Genomic DNA, 19,737 nt, shown 5'->3' with positions numbered 1-19,737 from the left:
CAAAAGAAGCATGGTGATGGGGGGGAGGTACAGCCCATAGACTGTTTCATAGAATTCATCCAAGTTGTAGAACACACATATCCATCCAGCTATACACCCAGCAAATAGATGTCTATGAAGTGAATACATACACTAAATACACACACACACACACACACACACAGACACACACACACACACACCCATATATTCTGACTGCCTGGTTTGATTATTAAACCCAGTAATTTTGAGGTAAAAATGGGAAGAACAGACCTTCTTGTTTTATAGTTGGAGAAGTTGAGTGATAGTTTAAGGCAACACAGCAGATTAGCAGTTGTCTGACTTCCCTTAATGGCTACATACGGGGCCTGAGTTCTGATTTGGGCTGGTGTCCAGGAGCCTAGATGAGGTGGATGAGTGGATAGAAGTGAGACATGTCTGGAGGCCGTAGACATGACGTCTGAATTCCAGCACTGGTGGTCCAAAGGGTGAAGTGTATGCATTGGGGTAGGAGAGGATGGCTTAAAGGACAGATCCTGGGGTAGTCCCCAAGTAACACTGCAGAGAGATGGAGCAGGGGGTGGGTAGGCTTACGAAGGACCTGCTACCCAGTCTGTTAAAGATGCTTTGCTAATTCAGACAGGTGCAGTATCATTTCTAGAGCTTGGGTATTCAAACTCCTGGGTAATTTCTGAAGGCCCCACAGAAAATGGATGCATTGTACCAACAAGACAATGCACCAAGCATATTCCAGAAGTAAACAACCCAAAGCAAACGATCATTGTGGTAGGCGTCATAATGGGCCAGACCCACTTTCAGGAGTAGAGGACTCATTCCCCAGCCCCTGGCTGGCAGACCCCAGCTGCTTCCAGGCAATTGTCTCTGCTGAAGAAAACCCTTCCCCTGGAAAGCCTGTTCAACAAATGCTCGGATAAGGAGAGTAAGTGTATGGCCTCCTCGTTCTAACTCAAGCAGCTAGGAAGTGTCACCCTGGATCTAAGTAGGAGGAGCTGAAGACTGCACTAAAAGAGTGTCCTCAGCACCCCTTCGCCCTCGGCCTTTTTGTCTGGTTCCTTCCCTCCTTGTCCCCAGGTGGTGCTCTCAGAAGCACTCCCTGATAAACACCTGCAAGCTTATCTCCATCCCAGACTCTGCTTCCCTACTTTCTGCTTTCTGATCTGCTTTCCTGGCTGACAGTCAGCCGCTTGTCTTTCAGGAGATGGCTGTGACAATAGTTTGACAACTGTCAGAAGGTCCATGGGAAGATCTGGACAGGAGGTCTGAAGACCAGGTCATGACTTGATACAGAAATATTTTGCTCTATGATGATGCCATCGGCTCACTTTGAATATTCGAAGCCTTTCCCACAAAGCTTTAATCATCTCACAATGAGTTTTTTGTTTTGTTTTGCTTTTCCCCCATCTTACGGATTTGGAAATCAGTGCTGACTGCGAGTTACTGACACGAACAAGAACCCATGACTAGTAAGTGGCAGAAAAGGGACTTCGAACTGGATTCTTACAAAGCAGATGAGAACAGGACTTTTAAAACAAAAGGGCAGGAATCTATGAGGTCCCCAGAAGCAGGCAGGCAGGAGAACGGCTCAAAGGACCTGCTGGGGTACAAATGGCCAGGCCCAGATGTGGGACCGTGGGACATGGTCGCAGTGCTGATTGAGCTGCGTGGGCAGAATTCTCAGGGACATTGGAGGTGGGGGAAGGGGCTGTCTGTGGAGGACGCTTAGCCCCTAACCCTTGGAGGTGAAAGATGCAGCGTGAGAGGCCTGGGGACAGTTTCTGGGATTGGTAGCTTCTAGCCCCAAACTGAAAAGCAACTTCTCTGTGCAGGATCTCAGGGTCTTAACAAGAATCACAGCATTTCTATCCAGATATGATAACAAAGAATAATGCTCTCTTCGGTTGCACAATCACACACACATATATTCACACATACAATTATGTATACACATTTTGTAAAAACGTTACCTATCACATTAAGTGTAAGTTCCCTTCACTAGGCATTCTCTATGGCCGACTGTCCCCCCAAACAATTTCCCAAGCATCCAGGGTTTCGGCGGCGAGGCCGCTTTCTAGCTCAGTCTCGGATTACGTTGATTTCTCAGGCATCCCTGTGTGTTCCCGACGTGCACGTGGAGCACTGCGCGGGGAGCTCCCGTTTTCTCAGGGTTTTCTTTTTCCCGCCGAAGCTCCCCTCCTTTTGGCCCCGAGCCGGAAGATGCAACCGCCGCAGCCTTTCTTCCAGGATGTGCCGAGAGCCTGCGCCTCCAGCTCCGCTCCTCTCGGGCAGCAGAGCACACGGTGCAAGGCAGCGATGCGACACTGGGCAGGCAAGCCGCTTTCCGGTGACAGTGACCCGCCAGGCGACGGGCGGCGCGGGGGCAAGGGCTCCGCATCCCCCTTAAGCAATTAGCTGATTGCTGGCGCCCGGAGCCTGAGCGGTGCGCGGGGATTTCACCGCCTGCCTACCTCCACTGCAAACAGAGGCACGTTCTCCGATTTTGATAGCTCCCTGGGTTCCTGTGAAAAACAACCACAGCGTTGCCATAGCGTCTTTCTCAAATACCAGCATCAGGGGATCGCAGAATTACAGCAACAAATGTTACGAGCTACTATTTGCAAAGAGACATGCGGAAAAAACAAAATCGAAATAGGGCCATTAAATGATAATCCTCATTAAAACCAAACCAAACTAAACACCATCATTCTTAAAAGTGTGCTAAAGGAGGGGGGGACCGAAATGTTTTAAGAGAAGATTAATAATTCGTTCATTAATTTTATTGGATAATTACACATCATTGGTCTTTCCAGAGGAGCTCATTTTTGAAATTAAAAATGCCTTTTAGGTTTTCTCTGGTACAATGTGCACATCAGGTGTGCAGAGAGCTTTTTAGCGTGCACAAAAATGAATCACGATATTAGACAATGTGCTATTTTTCTAGGAGAAGGCAGCCTTTCCTAAAACGTCAATCTGCTGCAGAAAGATGCTTCTAATTTAGAAGAAATTAGAGGGAGTGTCTACTCAGCAAACACCTCTGCTAACAGCTTCATTAGTATGTATTTTCACATAATTCAATTAGCCAAAACACATACACATGCTAACAGTGCTGTTCCCTGCTCTGGGAGTGTCAGCAAGACTTTCAGCAGATCTGAAACAAAATTGCATAAATGGCGTGTAAAGCTCTGTGCATACAAAGATACCTTCAGGGTTCTAATAAATTCATGAAACTTTTTAAAGTATGATTTCCTAGCAGGCAATCACTTTTAATTAACAGGATCACCTACAGCAACACATGTCCTTCAAAAACTTACATTATTTTTTCTTTTTGAATTTCAAAGTTTCTGTAGTAAAAGTTGAATAGCTGAGTAGCTTAACCTCAAAAGGATTCCAGGCTTTTATGACAGTTATAAATCACTGTGGTGCCTTCTTTATAAGAAGAAAAGATTCTTAACACAACAGAGAAAGAAGGAAATCTCTTTTTAGTCATAGCTAGAAGCAAGCATTTTCTCCAAAGGTCAAAAAACTTTTCCTCAGTTAAAGAATAATTTTAAGGACATTGCAGCTACTTGTACAAGTAATCTCTTATAATTTACTTTATGAATTAAACATTCAATTTCCAGGATTGTGGTTTGACACGGATAGACTCGCCTCTTTCTGGAACTGGTTTTGTAGAGTTTCTCCTGTTTAGTTTTTCGTAAACATGGGCCCTGGGTGAACGCAGGATCTACTTAATGAGTCTTTCTCCTTAAGGAAAATGAGAATCTATACACTCACCAAAGGATTCAGTTGGGTGGTTCTCTCAATTTCTTTTTCAGGTCTTTGTTTGAAAGACAGGGACATGCTTGTAGCATATCTAGGGCTAATGATAAGATTGCAGAAATCTGAAAAAGAGGCACTTCTGAAATGAGGGAAGAGGAAGAGGCATCGAGAGGAAACCTAGTCACCTTCCTTCCCATTGTCCTTTAGGAACCTGGGCAGGCATCTAAAAGTCAAGTAGAGAATGAGGATGATGTCTTCTGTCGTCTGCAAAGCTAATAAAGTACATGCAGGGTAGGATTACATTGTCCAAGATAGAGAGGTGACTGGTGATGGGGCAGCCTTTGCAGCCCTGCTCTGGAAATACCCCTGGCATCTTCGGCAGTCAGCCACTGTCATTTCTCCCCTGGGTGACTGTGGCAGCACCCCCCTGCCCCCGCTGACAGGCGCTTCTGCCTGGGACTGCTCCTCCTAAACTCATCCTCCACTGAGGGTTTATTTCCTGGTTTGGGGTAAGAATTAGGTTGGCCACAGACTGTATGAGGTATTAGGGACACAAGTTTTTTTTTCAAAACATAAATGTGATCTCTTGCTTCTGATTTCAATTATCTCAAAAGATTCCCACCATCCTTAAGATAATACCTTAAGGTGGCACAAAAGCCCTCTATGATTTTGTCCTCGGCTAATATTTCCAGCCTTCACTATTGCCATCTTTTACCTCTCGATCTGATTTCTAACCATTATTGGACTATTGGTAGACCCAGCCTTCCAACAAAAGTCTGTTTCCTTTTTCACATTTTCCTCCCCAAGTGCAGCTTTTTAGGCCCAATCTTCGGAAGTCCCCTCTCCCCTTTGCTTCAGTTTGAGTCAAAGGTCACCCTAGTAAATGCCTTCTCATTCATCAGGTCCCCACTTATAGACATGCCTTTACATCCTTCCAGAAGCCTTCTCTGACTCCCCCCAAACTGTTGGCCCTTCTAGGCAATTTTTTTTTTTTGAAGATTTTATTGATTTATTTGACAGAGACAGAGATCATAAGGAGGCAGAGAGGCGGAGGGGGGGGGTGGGGAAGCAGGCTCCCTGCTGAGCAGAAAGCCCAATGTGGGGCTCGATCCCAGGACCCTAAGATCATGACCTGAGCCAAAGGCAGAGGCTTAACCCACGGAGCCATCCAGGCACCCCCACCCCTTCTAGGCAATCTTAATGCATTCTCTGCTCATTTCAGGGGCAGCCCTCATTCAGTCAGCAAATATTTATTGAGCACTTACATTGTGTCAGGAGCACTTACATTGTGTCAGTATGGGGATACTATGATGAGATAGTAGCTCTGTGTTCTAAGGGAGCTTCTCTTTTAGTGGAGGAAAATAAACAGAAAATGGCTATTCAATAAATAAGTAAGTAAGTAAACAGGACAATCTGTGATTGCAATAATTGTGGTGGGGAAGAGTGTTCTGTTTTAACTAAGGGGTTAAATTGAGGTCTCTGTGAGGAGATCATGTTTGAGCTGAGGGAATGGGAGGTAATGAGGTAGAGAAGAAGCCAACACAAGAATAACTAATAAAAGATTATGCCGTGTGCAAAAGAAGGAAAAATAAGTCCACAGTCTCCAAATTAGGAGCAAGCTCGGGGTGTCCAAAGACAGAAAAAAGCCAGAGTAGCTGTTGTGTATTGGCATGTCTTAGACTTCCTGTGACGCGCCTTCATCTAGGGTCTGGTGAGCCAACGATTTGGCTCTCACACTAAGCAACATATAAGAACTCCGCAGAAGCCTTTTAGTTTGATGTAGGTTCACATTTATTTTTGTTTTTGTTTCAAATCCAAAAAATCATTGCCAAGACCAATTTCAAGGCGCTTCATTCCCTACGTTTTCCTCTAAAAGTTACAGGGTTTCAGAGCTTATGTTCAAGCTTTTAATCTGTTTTAATCTATAATGTATGATATAAGATAGTGGCCCAATTTTATTCTTTTGTATGTGGATACCGTTTTCCCAACATTATTTTTCGAGGAGACTGTCCTTTCGCCATTGTATATTCATGGCACCTTTGTTGGCAGTTAATTGGCTGTTCGTGCATGCATTTATTTCTGAGCTATCTATTCTGGTCTACTGACATATGTGCCTGTTTTTATGCTGGGGCCATACTGTTTTCATTCCTATAGCTTTGTGATCTAGTTTAACATCAGGAAGTGTGATACCTCTAGCTTTGCCCTTCTTCCTTAATATTGCTTTAGCTACTTAGGGTCTTTTGTAGTTCCAATCAAATTTTTGGATTGGTTTTTATATTTTTGTGAAAAATGTGGTTGAAATTTGGTGAGGTTTACATTGAATCTGCAGATCTCTTTGGGGAGTATGGGCACTTTAAAAATATTAATGCTTCCAATTCATGAACATTTATTTGTTTCCATTTATTTGTCTTCTTCAGTGGCTTTCACCAATAATGTTCTTTAAATCAACGTCTTACAGTTTTCATTGTACAAATCATTTACCTCCTGATTACATTTATTCCTAAGCATTTTATTAATTTTTGTGCCATTGTAAATGTGATTGTTTTCTTAATTTTGCTTCCTGATAGTTCATTGTTATTATGCAGAAATTCAACTGATTTTTGTACATTTTGAATCCTGCAACTCTCCTGAATTCATTAGTTCTAACAGTTTTTTTAGTGGAGTCTTAAGGTTTTTTATATATGAAGTGTCACCTGCAAACAGAGACGTTTTACTTCTTCTTTACTGATTTGGATGCCTTTTACTTATTATGGCATAATTGTCCTTGTCTAATTCTCTGCCTAGGACTTCAGCACTATGTTGAATGAAAGTGGTGAGAGTGGACATTTTTGTCTTATTACTTATCTTAGAGGAAAAACTTCCCTTTTCCTTCTCCTTCATTGAGTATGAATCTAGATGTGGGCTTTCATATAGGGCTTTTACTGTGCTGAGGTACATTTTATCTATATCTAATTTATTGAGTTTTTAGCATGAAAAGATGTTAAATTTTGTCAAGTGCTGTTTATCTATCTATTGAGAGGCTCACATCCTTTTTGTCCTGCATTTTTTTTAATGTGGTGCATCCTGCTGATTGATTTGCATATGTTGAGCCATCCTTGCATCACAAGAATAAATCCTATCTGATCATTATGTATGATTCTTTTAATGTACTGTTGAATTCATTTGCTAGTAATTTTTTTGAAGATTTTTGCATCTATGTTCATCAGGGATATTGGCCTGTAGTTTTCTTTTTTTGTAGTGTCCTTGTCTGGCTTTGGTATCAGGGTAATGCTGGCCTCATAAAATGAGTTTGGAAGTGTTCCCTCTTCTTTAATTTTTTGGAAGAGTTTGAAAAGGATTGGTATTAATCCTTCTTTATGTGCTTGGTAGAGTTCACCAGCAAAGCCATATGGTCCTAGTCTTTGTTGGAAGGTTTTTGGTTAATGATTCAATCTCCTTATTCATAATTGTTCTGTTCAGATTTTTTGTTTCTTCATGATTCAGTCTTGGTAGGTTTTATGTTTCTAGGAATGTATCCATTTCTGCTAGGTTATCCAATTCATTGGTACATAATTGTTCATAGTAGTTTTTTTTATGATTCTTAGTAGTTCTGTGTTATTAGTTACGATGTCTCCTCTTTCAATTCTGTTTTAATTTGTCTTTTCTTTCTTAGTCTGACTAAAGATTTGTCAATTTTATCTTTTTAAAAAACTAGCTCTTAGTTTTGTTAATCTTTTCTGTTGTCTTTCTAGTCTCTTTATTACTGCTCTGATCTTATTTTCTTCTTTCTACTGACTTTGGGTTAAGTTTGTTCTTTTTTTTTTTTTTTTTTTAGTTCCTTGAAGTATAAAGTTAGGTTGTTTATTTGAGATTTCTTTTCCTTAATGGGAGTTTATACTTATAAGTATAAACTTTTCTCCTAGAACTGCTTTCGCTACAGATGATAAGTTTTGGTATGTTGTACTTTCATTTGCATTTTTCTCAAAATATTTTTTAATTTCCCTTTTAATTTCTCCTTTGACTCACTGGTTGTTCAATAGCATGTTGTTTAAAATCACGATATATTTGTGAATTTTCTAGTTTTCCTCTTCTTATTGATTTCCAGTTTCATACCATTGTGGTTGGAAAAGATGCTTTATGTGATTTCAATATTAAATTTGTTAATACTTCTTTTATTACCTAACAGGTGATCTGTCCTGGAGAATCTTTTACTTGCACTTGAAAAGAATGTGTATTCTGCTGTTGGATAGAATGATCTGTATTTATATATTAGATCCAGCTGATCTAATAAATAATTTAAGCTTAATGTTTACTTACTGATTATCTGTTTGGATGATCTACCCATTGTTGAAAGTGGAGTATTGACTTTTCATATTATTATTATATTGCTGTCTATTTCTCCCTCCAAATCTGTTAATATTTCCATTATATATTTAGGTGCATAAATATTTATAATTGTTGGGTGCAAAAATATTTAGAATTGTTATATCTTCTTGATGAATTGACCTTATATAATGACTTTTATCATATGATGACCTTGTTTTGTATCTTGTTAATTTTTGGCTTAATGTTTTTGTCTGATATAGGTAGAAATATCTCTGCTCTCATTTGATTCTCATGTGCATGGAATATTTTTTCCCATTTCTTCACTTTCAATCTATGTTTTCCCTTAAAGCTGAAATACATCTCTTGTGGGCAGCATGTAGTTGGGACTTGATTTTTTTTTTCATCCATTCAGCCATTCTGTATCTTTTGACTAGAGAATTTTAATACATTTACACTTGTAGTAATTGTTTATAGGTATGGACTTACCATTATGATTTAGTTCAGTGTTTTCTTACTATTTTATAGTTTCTGTTCCTTTTTTCTTCTCTTGCTCTCTTCCTCTGTGATTGTTTAGTGGTATGCTTTAAGTCCTTTCTCTAGCCTTTCTATATCTGCTATGGGTTTTGTTTTATAGTTACCATGAGGCTTACATTAAACATTCTTGTAGTTAATACACTATATTTTAAGTTGATAACAATTTAACTTTGAATGCATACAAAATCTCTACATTTTTATAGATCGCCAACTTTTTATATTTTTGATGTCACAATTTACAGCTTTTTATACTGAGTATTCCTTAACAAGTTATTGTAGTTGTCCTTATTTTTTATTCTTTTGTCTTTAACCGTTCTAGTAGAGTTGTAAGTGATTTACATGCTACCATTACAATTACAATATTACAGCATTCTGAATTTAACTATATATTTACCTTTGCCAGTAAGTTTTATACTTTCATATGTTATCATGTTATCTTTTTTTAAAAAAGATTTAAAAAATGTTTTATTTGAGAGAGAGAAAGAGAGTATGCATGAGCAAGGGGAGAGGCAGAGGAAGAGAGAGAGGCAGACATCCTGCTCAGCAGGGAGCCTAGCATGGGGTTCAATCCCAGGACCCTGTGATCATGACCTGAGCCGAAGGCAGACACTTAATAGACTGAGCCACCTTGTGCCGGTGATTAGCATCTTTTCATTTCAGCTTGAAGAACTCTCTTTAACGTCTCCTGTAAGACCCGTCTAGAGGTACTGAACTCCTTCAACTATTTTTTGTCTCTTTAACTCTTGACCCTTTGACTCTAATATGTCTCAGTTACATCTCTTGAGATTCAGTTTATTTGGAAATCTCTGATCTTTTAGATCTGGATGTCTGTTTCTTTTCCCAGGTTTGGGAAGTTTTCAGCCATTATTTCTTTCAATGCACTTTCTGCTTCTTTCTCTCTCTCTTCTCCTTGTGGGATACCTATAATCCGTATATCAAGCCAGTGGATGGTGTCCCGTATGTACATTAAGTTATCCTCATTTAAAAAAAAAAATATTTTTCTTTTTGTTCCTCTGACTGAGTGATTTCTATTGCCCTGTCTTTTTGTTAGCTAATCCTTTCTTTCATTTGATTTAGTCTTCTGTTGAACCTATTGAAATTTTTAGTTCAGTTATTACATTCCTCAGTTCTGTGATTTTTGTTTTATGGTTTTTAATATTTTCTATCTCTATGTTGAAATTCTCACCCTGTTCATGCATTGCTCTCCTAGCCTTGGTGAGCATCTATATGACTGCTATTTTGAACTTCATTGAGTAAATACTTTATTTTGTTTTCTTAAGGTCAGTTTATAGGGACTTATCTTGTTCTTTTGTTTGGGACAAACTCCCCTGTTTCTTCATAAACGAAAATTCTCTGTGTTTCTTTCCTCAAATTAGATAAAATGGACTCCTCTTTCTGTCTTGACAGACTGGCCTCAGTTAAGAGATGAACCTCATCAATCAGCCTCACCTGTCCTCCTGGTTGACTCTCAAACCTTTGTGACTATCCAGCTCACCATCTTTGTTCTCAGTGGCTTAGTGGCCCCCAGTAGATTGGAGTATGACAAGACCCATTAGTGTCCCAAAGGTGTGGGAAATCTCTGTACGACAGTTTAGGCTCTCAGAGGACTATGAATTGTCTGCTCCTTCAGTGCCCTGATGCAGGACAGTTGGGAACCAGACCTTTAGGCAACAGCTGGGGAAGTCAAGGCAGTAGATATACAGTTTGACCCTTGTCAGGGAGAAACCAGGATCTAGGTGTCTTTGCCTACTTACTTTGTATTGAGCCAGAAAGAATATTCGTTTGGAGCTCTTGTGTATCCAAATAGAACTGCCTCTTTGTTTTGTATGATCTGGGGGAATCATGATTATTGAACCCCATTAACTCCCAGAGCTAGGTGATTTGGGAGTCAGTCTCTTGGGTGGCAGTCATAACAGTTGAGTGAAAGATGTGTGGACAACCTCCTTTCAGGGAGAAACTAGAGCGTTGGTTTTACTACAGGAGTCAGCAAGGGAAAGGGGAGTGACAGACAGTTCCCGCCAGCTCTTTCAGTTTCCCAGGAGGATCCTAGTCAGCTCTCAAATGCAGCCTGATTAGAAGCCAGACCCTCGGGTAGCAGCTGGGAAAATATTTAATCAAATCCCTTTCAGAAAGAAACTGAGAGAGGGAACTTTTGGCCACTGCACTGAGGCTGGGTGGGATGGAGGAATAGTTGCAGAAAGTGCTAGTATGCCCATTTAACAACTGCTTCTTTGTTCAATATGATCCTATGGGACTCATGGATGTCCAGCCCCATGGGCTATCAGAGCTAGGTGATTGAAGGCTCATGCCTCCAAAAGTCGGAGCACTCAGTGTGTGGACAGCCTCCTTCCAGGGAGATACTGGTGTCTTGGTTTTATTGTCGAAGCCAGCCAGGGGGAGAAGGTAGGAAAAGTACCCACCAGCTCTTTCAGGTTCCTGGGAGAACCCTAGTTAGCTCTCACATGCAGGCTGATTAGAAGCTGGATCCTCAGGCAGCAGATGGGAAAGTCAAACTCCTTCCAGGGAGAAACTGGAAGATTGGTGATCTTGTTTGCTTTCTATGCACTGAGCCTGGGTGGATAGACATGGGAAATCCTCACCCACCCATTTTAAAACTGCTTCTTTGTTTGGTACAGTCCTGTGAAACTCATGAGTACAATTCCCACTGGCTCTCAGAGCTGGATGATCTGGAGGCTTTGGGTATCAGCCTTAAAATTTGGGACTCTAGTTTTATGGTTCACGCCCTTTACTCCTCGGGAAGAAGATGGGAATTGGGAATTCTGTCCTGGTTGAAAGGCACTGTGACTCAAGTGGGGTTTATGGTGAGAAGGTTTCTTAGCCTTTCCTACCCATTTTGATGTGGGTATTTTTTACAGTTGCCTGATGTGAAAAAGTCACTCAGCTAGCTTCTGGATTTTTCTCAAACGGGACTGATTCATGCACATATGTCTGTTCTTTGCATTTAAGAGGAAAGAAAACCAGAGTCTCCCACCTGGCTATATTGGAAATGTCACTCACTCAACTTAATTCCTTTCAAAAATTTCTGTCCATTCGTCTTGACAATGTTATTGAATAGTGTATCTTTAAAGCACTGAATGTCATGGCTAACTTCATTGGAAATTACTTTCCACTATGTTTTTGTATATATTTCTACTGCTCTATTCTGCTCTAATTGTGTGTCTTCAATCTTGTGCCATTATTCAGTGTTTTTGTTACTGTTTTATATTTGGCAGCATTAGTCACTTTCAATTATTCTTTCTTTGCAGAATTTTCTTGGATATTTATGTATGTTTACTTCTGTTTGTTTGAAAGGTTCTTTATTTTACTCTTATTAATTTAGCTGAATAAACATTTATAGCTTCACAGTTATTTTCCTTCAGCATTGTGAAAGATAATTTTATACTGAGTTTTGGTTTCTATTGCTGCTTTTTCTTTTACCTTTCTTTCTTTTTAGAGAGAGAAAGTGGGGAGAGGGGCAAAGAGAGAGAGAGAATCTGAAGCAGGCTCCACACCCAGTGTGTGGATCCCAGTGAGGGGCTCCATCCCATGACCCTGAGATCATGACCTGAGCTGAAATCAAGAATTGGAGGCTCAATTGACTGAGCTACCCATGCACCCCGTAACTTTTAATTCTTTTAATTTGTTGCCTTTAAGCTTATTTCTTTATTTGACTACTTGCTATTTTCATTTGGATATCTCAGAATTAAGCTATTCATTTTCTAGACTTCGCTCATTTCAGAAAGTGGTTCCTATTGATTCTATTTGCTAATATTTTGTTAAAGATTTTTGTATCTGTTGTTGAGGTATATTGGTCTGTAGATTTTTGTCTTGTTATGCCCTTGTTGTATCAAGGTTTCACAAAATGAGCTAGAAAATGTTCTTTCCTCCTTCATTTTCTTTAAGCATTTGCATAGAACTTATATGATATGTTTCTTAAATGTTGGATAGGATTTACCAGAAAAACATACTGGGCCTGGAATTTTCTTTATGTGAAGGTTTTAATTGTTAATTCAATTTATTTAATTAATATAGAGCTATTTTGAATTTTTTTTTTCTAGTACCAGTTTTGGTAATTCTTAACTTTCAAGAAATTTGTGCATTTCATTTAAATTGTATAAATTACTGGCACAAAATTGTTTATAATAACCTCTTATTGTCTATTTAACATCTGTATTATTTGTGTCTTCTGTTTTGTCATTAAGTCTAGTTAGAGTTTCATTAATTTTATTGGGTTTATTGATTTCCTTTGTTGTTGGCCTGTTCAATTTACTGATTTTCACACTTACTTTTATCTTCTCTTTTTACTTATTTTGGTTTTGATTTGTTCTTTTTGTCCCCTAACTTCCAATAGTGGATGGTTAGAGAATTCATTTTAGACTGCCCTTTATTTCCGATATATGCCTGTGTTACTGTATGTTTCTCTCTGTGCATTGCTTTATTCACATCCTGCAAATTTGGATATGTTGCATTACCATTTTCATTTATTTCAAAATATTTTCTAATTTTCCTTGTGACTTTTTTTGACCCATTGGCATGTAGAGGTATGCTATTTAATTTCCAAATATTTGAGCATTTTCCAGATACCTCTTTGCTATTGATTTCTAACTTGATTCCATTGTGGCAAGAGAGCATATTATGTTACAAAAATCCTTTTAAAATTATTAAGATGTGTTTTATGACCCAGCACATGGTCTGAGTCAATGTCAACATATACCAGAAAAGAATTTGTCTTCTGTTGCTACTGGTAAGCATTCTATAAATGTCAATTAGGTCTATTTAGTTGGTTTGTTGTTTAAGTTATCTATATGTTTATTGATTTTCTATCATGTATTCTATAAATCCCTGGAAGAGGAGTGTTAAAATCTTCACCTTATAGATGTGGATTTGTCTCTTTTTCCTTTCAGTCCTGTCAGCTCTTGTTTTATGTAAGTTGATCTGTTGAATGGATGCACATGTATTTAAGATATTTATGTGTTCTTACTGAATACATAAGAATGCATAAGATAGTTATCATTATAAAATGACAGTATCTCAGGAATATTCTTAATATTTTGCATACATAAATATAGCTACTTTGTTTTTATTCTGATTATGCTAGGTATATATTTTCGATTCTTTTAATTTTTACCTATTTGATTTTATTCCTAAGGTATATTTCTAATAAACAGCATACACTTAGGTTCTGATTTTTCTTTCTTTCTTTTTTTTTTTAAGATTTTATTTATTTATTTGTCAGAGAGAGAGAGAGAGAGCGAGCACAGGCAGGCAGAGTGGCAGGCAGAGGCAGAGGGAGAAACAGGCTCCCCGCCGAGCAGGGATCCTGATGTGGGACTTGATCCCAAGAAGCTGGGATCATGACCTGATCTGAAGGCAGCTGCCTAACCCACTGTGCCTCCCAGGCGTCCCTTTCTTTTTCTTTTTCTTTTTTTCTTTTCCTTCTTCATTCTTTCGCCTTCCTCCCTCCCTCCCTCTCTCCCTCCTTTCCTCCCTTACGTTTTTAAAGCAGACTGCCACATGCAGCCCCTCGTTTAGATGTATTTGGAGACTTGGAAACTTGCCTGTCCTATGTTCTCCTACAAATGGACCTTAAAGTCTTGTTTGGAGGTCCTAGCAGGGGAGCCAGCTACTCGTATACCCTTGAATGAAGAATGTCCTCCTCTGCCAGGGCAGGTCGGTCGTCCTCTGTAACTAAGCTTGCAGATTTGGGAGGAGGGCTCATGGGGTGGTGAGAAAGGAAATGGACATCTGCTAGCCAGCCAGATCAGCCAGATTCATCCTGGAAATCAATGGGGGTGACAGCTCTCACAGCCAGCTTGCCCTCATATCTGTGATTTTTAAAATTCAGACTGATAATTTCTGCATTTTATCTGGAATATGTAGATCATTTGCATCTAATGTAATCACTGATGTAGTTGTGTTTTAATGCATCAGCTTGTCATTTCTTTCTCTTTTGTCAATTTAGCTCTCTTTCTTATTTTCTTTTTTCTTTTCAAGGATGAGTAAATGTTCTATTTTTATTCTCCAGGATTTGCTCATTAGCTACAGATCTTCATTTTATTTGTTTTGGTGATTTTTTTAGGGGTTGCTTAGTGAATTTTAACTTGTCACAATCAACCTTCAAATAATATCTCCCCAATAATATCTTTCCACTTCATGCATAATGTAAAAACCTTACAGCAATATACTTCCATTTCATTCTTTTTAGGTTTGTATTTCTTTTGACTTATGTTTTATTTCTGAATATGTTATAAGTCCACAATACAGTTTTATTTTTGTTATAAGCAATTATGTTCTAAAGAAATTAAAATATGAAAAAATACATTTTATAGGAATCCATGTACTTATCATTTTCAGTGCTCTTTCTTCTTTCATTCTGAAATACTTCATGTTGAGAAGTCTTTATTTCAATTTAATTTCTGATGGTTATTTTCATTGGATATAGAATTCTAGGTTGACAGGTTTTTTTCTTTCTGTACTTTTAAGATGTCATTGCATTGTCTTTTAGCTTTCATTGTTTTTGTAATAAAGTAGGCAGCCATTTTTACCTTTGGTCCTTCATTTATGATGTATCTTTTTGTACTGAATTTTTATTAAAGATCTTTTTCTTTTTGGCTATTTGATTTTGGCTATTTGATTGTGTTATGCCTTGATATGATTTTCTTTTTTGTTTATCTTGCTTGAGGTTTGTTGAGATTCTCAGATCGGTGGATTTATTGCTTTCACCAAGTTTGAACATATCTGATCATTTCTTCAAATATTTCTCATGGCCTTCCTTGGCACTTCAGTAGCACATATGTTATCTGCTTGATAGAGTGTCCCAGTCACTGAAAATCTGTTTATTATCTTTGGTCATTTTATTGCCATTTAATTTTTGTATAGTTTATATTGCTCTGTCCTCAAGTTCACTGACTTTATGCATTATAATTTGAATAGAGTGATTGTGCAAATTATCAAGGGTTCTCTGGCTGAAGCAAATGAAAAAATTAAGCTTATAGACAAACACTGAGAGAAAAGATAGTGGTGGGAAAGAGCGGAAATGTACATAATGGCCAGAGTTACCAGATTTCCCTTCAATATTGTAAATTCAGAGCATCATACTTTAATTAATAAGCAACACCTGTATATTAAGGTGACATGCTGCCAAAAACAATGCTGTTATAATGGCTATTTTCTTGGTAGAAAAAAACGTGCATTGTGATCTGCTTCTTCCCAAAGAGTTTAAGACAATGATGCCTTTTTGATGGTCACTGACAGTACGCAAATTGCATTAGGAAATATTACTGTTATTTCTCTTTAGTTCTTTTTGTGGTCTGCTTTAGACTGAGTCACTAGAAGAGTAATAACAGAAATAATTCAAACACCCATAATTGGAAAATTCTGACAATAGCAAAAATGTCTGTGTTCAAGTTTACTTTTGTTCTTTTTGTGAAGGATTCATCATTCATAGAAGTACCCATTCTCTCAGCTAATTTCAAATGGTGTTTATCTATTCATTAAAGGCATTACTTAAATTATTTCTACTTGACAATTTCCCTTAGAGCAAACATCAAGATATAATTTGTTAAAAATATCCTTCCATGAAAACTTTTCACGAGGTCATACTGGCCTGCCTGTCTCCCTTGTTAGACCACCTACCGGTGCTTTGCTGTGCTTAAGGTCTAGCAAAAGTGATTTGAATCTGAATTATAACACAGTTTGTCTCTGAATGCTACCACCTCCCTGACAAAACTCCATTCTTCTGAAGGGGAGAGCTGGATTCTGAAAGCTTACCAAGGACTTTCAGAGTTTTGTTTTATTTGCTGTTTCTAGAAATTCAGAAAAGTAGGAGTCTCAGGGTCTCCTATCTCAACAGAGGCCATTCTCTGTTCCCCATTTTTCCCCTGCCACAGTCATCTTACTGAATGTCATGACCATCCAGCAGGACTCACCTGCTGTGTTGCTAATGGGCAAGTTTTTCAGAACTTTGCAGCTGCGAATTTCAAAGAGCTCTGGGAAAGAGAGATTTATCTAACTTTTCAAACTACTTAACAACTAAGATACCAAGTTTGCCAATAGATACCTGAAGATCCAAAGGTGTTCTAGTTACCAGAAACATTTGGTCAAGATATTGGAAAGGAAAAAAAAAAAAGAGTAAAAAGAGAAGTCAATGAAAATACTAGACATCGGTCTCTCAAACTCCTAAGAAATCACTGAGGATCATTTTCTAAATGTAGCTGCTTGTGTTCAAGGTCACATGACTTGTATGTCTGGCAACTGTACCTATGTTCTCAGATCACTTAATTTAGTTCTGTAAGAGCTGTCAAATTCTACTAAAATTGAATGTAGAGCTCTCTATTAGCTAATATTATTTTAAACAGTATTGCATTATTGTGTGTAGATGGTGAATTATATCACCTATAGGGAGGGTGACAAGTTATTTACTGCTACATAACAAACCATTCCAAAAGGTAATGGCTTAAGACATTTATTTATTATGTCTAATGATTCTCCAGTTTAACAAGGTGGTTCTTCTGCTCTACAAGGTCTTGTCTGGGAATCGCTCACGTGCTTACATGCTTTAGGGCCTGGACTTCTTTACAGCATGGCTACGGACTTTCAAGAGAGCAAAAACAACAGCTGCCAAGCTTAAGCTAGGCCTGTCAGCGGCATTGCTTCCACTGGATTCCACTGGTTAAAGAAAAACAAGAGTTCAGCCCAGGATCCAAGGAGAAGGGAAATAGATTTACCTTTCAATAGAAGCAGCATATGAATAGACTATGGAGGGGAGACTTAGAGGCTATCTAACATACACACATCTCAGGAACCATCCTGGTTTGGTTGGGATCGTTCTGGTTTATGCCCATTGTTCTGCAGTAATTAATAGCTATTCCCTTTTACTCTCAAAATTATCTTGGTTTGGATGATAGATATATGGTCACATTATCCACAAGATACCTGTTAGAACTAAAATGCTGTAATACAAATTCCAAGTAGTCAGACTGTTCAACCATGGAGTGCATTGTGAGGGCTAGGTTTCACTCTTGGCTTAATATCTAGCAAGGATTTTCCTCAATTAAGGGCAATAATGGTTTAGCAAGTCAGTCTTTGTCTTTCTGGGCCAACTAGTTAAAATATGGTACTTATGAAGAGGACTTTGAATCTGTGAGGGCCAGAGAATATAATGAACATGACTTCTCTATCTCTCTGAGGTACTGTAGGTCACTTATATTGGAAATCTCCTAGTAGAGAAGGTGGAAACAGCAGAACTTGGATATAATGTACTTTGTGATTGCCTGAGTTTTAGCTATGCCTTGTTCTAATCACCTACCACACAACTAAAAGTTAAAACTTTTTAGGATATTCCCTAGGTGGGGCACATGCAATACTATGAGGTAGATCAAGCATGCTTTAGCATTCTAGGCTCCTCACATCCGCTCTTGGTATGTTCTGGGCCCTTTGGATGTCTTCCTATTCACAGTGCTCTCCTGACAGCTGCCACCCATCACGGGTGTCAGTCCAGAGAACACCCAGGCAGGGCCCTCTTCCCAGGCTTTTGATCTTGCCTCATCCTTTCCCAATAAATGGCAACAGTTGCTCATCATGTCTGTCATCCTAACTTCAGAATTGCTGAACAACTCAATACTAAGATGGATACGACTGGAATTATATTCTATCTCCTAGGAAAACTATTCACATATTGACAATGGGCTTCTGCTGATTAGGCCCAATATTCTTCATTATATTTTAATTTAATGCAAAATATCTCAGTGTTGATCAACACCTTCTTAAAACTCTCTCCTCTCTAGAATTCTGTCAGTACTCAGGTCCTTCTCTTATCCATGAGTGTTCTCCATTTCTCTCTACCTTTCTCCTTGTTTCGCTCTGGCACACCCAGCCACTCATTATTGGACGTCTGCTTCCCATTCCCTGTAGTACCCCTGTGCATTCTAGTCCTGCCTGAAAACCTTTAGAGAGAGGTTATATCCCACCTGTAGGAAGGGTCTGTAATTTATCTTATTATGCTACCCCAGATAGCTGCTGTGAATACCCCCGTAGGTTTATATTGTAAAGAAATTCAGTCTATAGAGAAGTCCCAGTCTGCAAGATGTTGGTAGCTGGTGCATGAAGAGAGGTATAGAACCTGAAAGGAAGGATGCCTGTGATTGGCACTTCTTCGGGCTCTGGAGTTTGTCCTCTGTCACCTTGAGGGTCTCTCCTGCCTCCCATTACAACTAAGGAACTTAATGACAGCCATGTATATGTACATACAAAAACAATGAAATAAATGATCACTAACTATCTGGAATGAAGAATTCAAAATGAGATTCTTAACATAAGGGGTGTGGTAGATTATATTATTCATTCCTAATTATTTGGGGTATGTTATAGGCAGGACATATTCTCTACCACCATGGACTTTGAGTTTAGTTAAATGAGTCACTTTGGCCTGTGGGTCTGATCTACACTAGGTCCAAGGTAAAGCTTCAAATGTGCTTGTCTGGTTTGGTTCTATAGTCTGTTTGATCTTCTGCCTTTCACTGTGAGGAGAACTTGCTCTAGATTCATCCTGGGTCCCATAGAGAAAAGACATTTAGAACCAGGCAGCTCCCAGTGGCAGGACTCAACAGAATAGTATCTAACCCATGGCCCTCAAGCAACGTAAGCAAGAAATTAATGTGTAATTTCTGTAATTTCAAGCAATTTGTGTAATTGTTGCAACAGCAAAAGTGGATGAGTACAGGAATTGGTTCCAAGAGTGGGATTCTTCCTTAACAAAACCTTCAAATATGTGGTATTGTTTCAGTAATTAAGGAAGAGATAAGAAGATGGAAAAATCAGTAACCTATGCTATATATTGGTGAAACAGTTGGTAAAATTGTTATAGGTAGAAAATGTACCTACTGGATTTGTGTGAAGGGACCTTGAAACAGATTGTTGGTAGCATGGATTGGTTATCATCAGTTGCATATGATAGGAGACTATAAGAAAGCTGAGGAAAAGAAATGGCTTGTTTGCAATGAGAAAGGGAAAATGAGGATTCATGAATTCTGGGATCTGCTGATTTGATATGCTACACTTTTCCATGTCCTTTCAATAAAAAGTTCTCATTTTAATATATAACCTGAGGACGAGGGCTAAATGAGGAGTGCTACCATTAACACA

At 38.7% G+C, this 19,737-nt stretch overlaps 1 long non-coding RNA gene across 1 annotated transcript in view; it reads right to left on the bottom strand.

Annotated features, from left to right (window-relative positions):
* Positions 1–2,440: 2,440 nt before the first annotated feature.
* The window catches only part of LOC132026076 (uncharacterized), a 63,150-nt gene continuing 45,853 nt past the window's right edge, over positions 2,441–19,737 (bottom strand). The window contains exon 4 of the long non-coding RNA XR_009406759.1: positions 2,441–2,516. This is a non-coding gene — a long non-coding RNA (uncharacterized LOC132026076). The remainder of the gene's footprint in view (positions 2,517–19,737) is intronic.

This window comes from Mustela nigripes, chromosome 10 (genome assembly GCF_022355385.1).
Source record: "Mustela nigripes isolate SB6536 chromosome 10, MUSNIG.SB6536, whole genome shotgun sequence".
Lineage (NCBI taxonomy): Eukaryota > Metazoa > Chordata > Mammalia > Carnivora > Mustelidae > Mustela > Mustela nigripes.
Note: the sequence above shows the minus strand (reverse complement) of the source record. Positions and strands in the feature narration are given on the sequence as shown.